Below are 3,531 nucleotides of genomic sequence, written 5' to 3'. Positions count from 1 at the left end.
CTAACCGTTAAAACTCCAACCCTAAAAACCTTAAAATCCTAAACATAAACCCTGAAACCCCTTACCCTGAAACCCAACCCTAGTGCCCAATCCCTGAAACCTTAAAACCCTGAATCAATCTGTAGCAAATAGCATAGGCTGAGTCGAGGATCTCAGTACAGTAGCATTATTATTCGAGATTACAATGGCGGGTGTCCCACAAGCAGGAGGGTGCCTACTAATTCCATACACAGTTTATACACTTTTTTTTTCTGCCGAGGACCGGGACCCTCCCGACCCTCCCCTGTTTCCCCTTTAACTGTGCTATTCAAGGTTCATAATCTAGCTGGTGCTTCACAGAAAATACACAGCTGCTGGCCTGTTACAAGTCACATTTCTTTTGAGGTTTTTACTCTTTGAGGTGGTAATGTTTCTTACGCCGTGATTTCCACCTAATTGCTGTAAGGATTCTGGTTGTCTGCGTTTTACAAGGTTGTCTGTTATAATAAATAAAAGTCCCAAATAGGATTACAATCAAAGTTTACAATTCACTGAATGAATAGAGGTAAGCAAACAGTGCTGGGTACGCCGGGAGTCTCTGCTCCACCAAGACGCGCACCAGTTATACACCAGTTACCTCCCTTAAGGGATATAGAGAAGCCCTCTCAGATACTTCCGTCCTGCTTCTCCTGCATGTGGCCGGAGGTCGGTCTAATTCTGGTGCTGTTGGTGGTGGAAGCTGGGGCAACGGTGGTACTGGTGGCGATACCACAGCCACCGGAGGGGGAGCCGCCGGGAGTGGATTGTTAGGATATGGAGGTGGTAGCTTATCCAACGGCTCACGTTTATCTTCTTTTTCTTTTTCATGTTCTTCTTGTTCTTCAAATTTCTTACCTGCTTTTAGTGTAAATATTGAGGCTGGAAAAGGACGTGAAGTCCTCCTGATCCATAATCCTGCATAATCGCTTTCTTCCTGGCTAAAAGCTTCCTTTGAATTAACATGGATATTTAAGGCCTGGCAAATCCAGTCTTCGAAGGTTCCAAAAACAGGCCAAAAGACATGTAGTCTTAAAGGCTCCTTTGGCCATTCTGTCACATAATACTGGACCATTTTTAATTTACTTTTTCCTTTTCTGGGGTCCCTATCATTCCAATTTCTAATCGTTATTCCTAATGGACTTTCTGGTGGTATGACTGGTAATTTGCTCCCTTTCTTCTGGTCTCTGGTCTTTGATTTTGTCTGACCCATCTAGGAATTTTACTATGGCAATTCCCATAGCCCTTGGTTACCTTAGTAAGAGTGTCTTGCAGGGGGTCGAGGACCTATCACACACCCACAAGTCCTATAGGAATCCCTTCGGTCCTTCACCGGCCAAGTCCCTCGCGGGAGATTGGAACCGCGGTTAGAAGACCTCCACAATCGCTTCGGAACTAAGTTCCATCTCAGTCACACTCTTACACACACAGGCAACCGAACCCCACCCAACCGAACGGTATACGCTTTAAATGCTTACGACTCCGTCATCTTCGTTCGGATCTTCACACACACAATTATGGGCAAAATATAGTGCTGCAGCTGGAAAGGGAGCTGAAAAAAAGAATCAGAAACTTTGCTTACCTTTATTCAGGTTTAAGATGCCATTAGTTCCGACCTGACTCAAACAGCAGCCACCAAATGGTGGGGGTGCCTCTCCTAGATCAAACCAGAAATCAGGAACCAAAGCCCTCCCGGACGAGAGCCCACTTGTAATAAATGACTGGGTCCCAAATAGGATTGCAATTGAAATTTACAATTTATTAAATGAATAGAGGTAAGCAAGCAGCGCTGGGTGCGCCAGGAGTCTCTGCTCCACCAAGACGCACACAAGTTACATCAGGCGGCTGGTTTTTATGCTGCTAGGCTAATACATATTCATTACTACTTCTACAAAAGGCAGGGTTATTCTAATTAGTTCCCAGAATCCAAACCCTCCCACTGGTGCAGGCGTTATCAGTCTCCGGTATCAGTCCCCTCTGGGGGCCGCTCGTACTGAAGGCTCGTAGTCTTCCTCCCAGGCTTTTCTCTTGTCCATCTCCTTTGTCCATCTTGGCTGGATGGCAGACACTTGCATAGTGTCCCATGCAACAGTTGTAATAGTTAGCAGTTATTCTGAAACCCCTTTGTTCTCTTATCCTCTATTGACCGGAATTGCTGGACCATTCCTTTGCAAGATACAAGAACTATATATATTAACCACTCTGGTTTTCTTAGACTTTTCATCATATCATGCGGCCCTAGCATTGTTCCATATTGACACGAATCAGATGAACTCATTTCACACTGTTAAGCTGTCTTATCACTGCAAGCATATCTCAATACCACCTTCCTTCCCTCTACAGGATGTAACTGCGCAAAAACAACATTTTTATTCCCACAACCTTGATCCCCTTACCCTGAAATCCTTATTCCCCTTAAACCTAACAACTCTAACCACAACCCTAACCCTTATTATCAACCCCCTAACGCTAATGACACTGACCTTAATCCAAACCCCAAACTGCCCCTAACCCCAGACAACCAACAACGAAACACACACACACAAAGATGGAAACTACAAAAAAGGCAAAACCCACGATACAGGCCCCAAATCACAAATACGCAACCAAAATGCTACAGAAAAGCCCCAGATGCAGGCCCCAAATGCTACTGCTAGGCCTCAAAAGCTCAAGATGCATCCCAAAGCAAAAATGCAGACCCCAAACGTTACAGAAAAGCCCCCAAACCCAGGCTGCACAAGTCTACAAGCAGGCCCCAAACTGCCAACAGAAGCAGGCACCAACCACACCCAGATGCAGACCCCAACTGCCCACAAGCAGCTCCTACCCCACCACCCCCTCCCAAGAACTGGACTCCACCCAGACACTGGCCCAAGACCCGGGCCCGCCCCCCGCCATCCCCCCTACCCTCCCCCCCGACACAGGTGTACAAGCAGCTCACAACCCGCCCCTTCAGAGACCGGTCCCACTCCCCCCCCCCCTCCCCAAGACATGGGATGCGGAGGTGTACAACCAACTCCCAACTCCCTCCCCCTCAAAGGGAGGCCCCAAAGACCCCCAAATGGAGGCTCCTAGAGTGAACAAGCACCTCCCAACTCCCCCAGGCACAGGCCCCCCCCCCCCCCCCCCAAACACAGGCCACAGAGGTGTATAAACAGCCCAGACCCCCCTCCAAGACCATGGCCCCTATAGTGTACAAGCAGCTCCCAAACACCCACAGATGCAGGCCCCAACCCTTTTCAAAAGGGAGGCACCTAGAATGCATGAGCAACTCCCAACCCCCCTCAAATAAAGACCCCAAAAGTGTACAAGTAGCTCCCCCCCAGAGACAGGACCCAAAGGTGTACAACCAGTTCCCAACACCCCTGAGACACAGGCCCCAACCCCCTCCCCAGACACAGGGACCCAAATTCTACAAGCAGCTCCCAACCCCTGCCAGGCACGCCCCCTACCCTATACAAGCAGCTCCCAACCCTCCCCCCCTCCCCCCGAGGGAGGCCCCCAAGCCCCCCACAA

At 48.9% G+C, this 3,531-nt stretch overlaps 1 long non-coding RNA gene across 1 annotated transcript in view; it reads right to left on the bottom strand.

Annotated features, from left to right (window-relative positions):
- Positions 1-2,847, bottom strand: part of LOC311420588 — a 234,622-nt gene extending 231,775 nt beyond the window's left edge. The window contains exon 1 of the long non-coding RNA XR_014684402.1: positions 1,494-2,847. This is a non-coding gene — a long non-coding RNA (uncharacterized lncRNA). The remainder of the gene's footprint in view (positions 1-1,493) is intronic.
- Between the last annotated feature and the right edge of the window lie 684 nt (positions 2,848-3,531).

Source organism: Aythya ferina (genome assembly GCF_964211825.1).
Source record: "Aythya ferina genome assembly, chromosome: 17".
Taxonomy (NCBI): Eukaryota; Metazoa; Chordata; class Aves; order Anseriformes; family Anatidae; genus Aythya; species Aythya ferina.
Note: the sequence above shows the minus strand (reverse complement) of the source record. Positions and strands in the feature narration are given on the sequence as shown.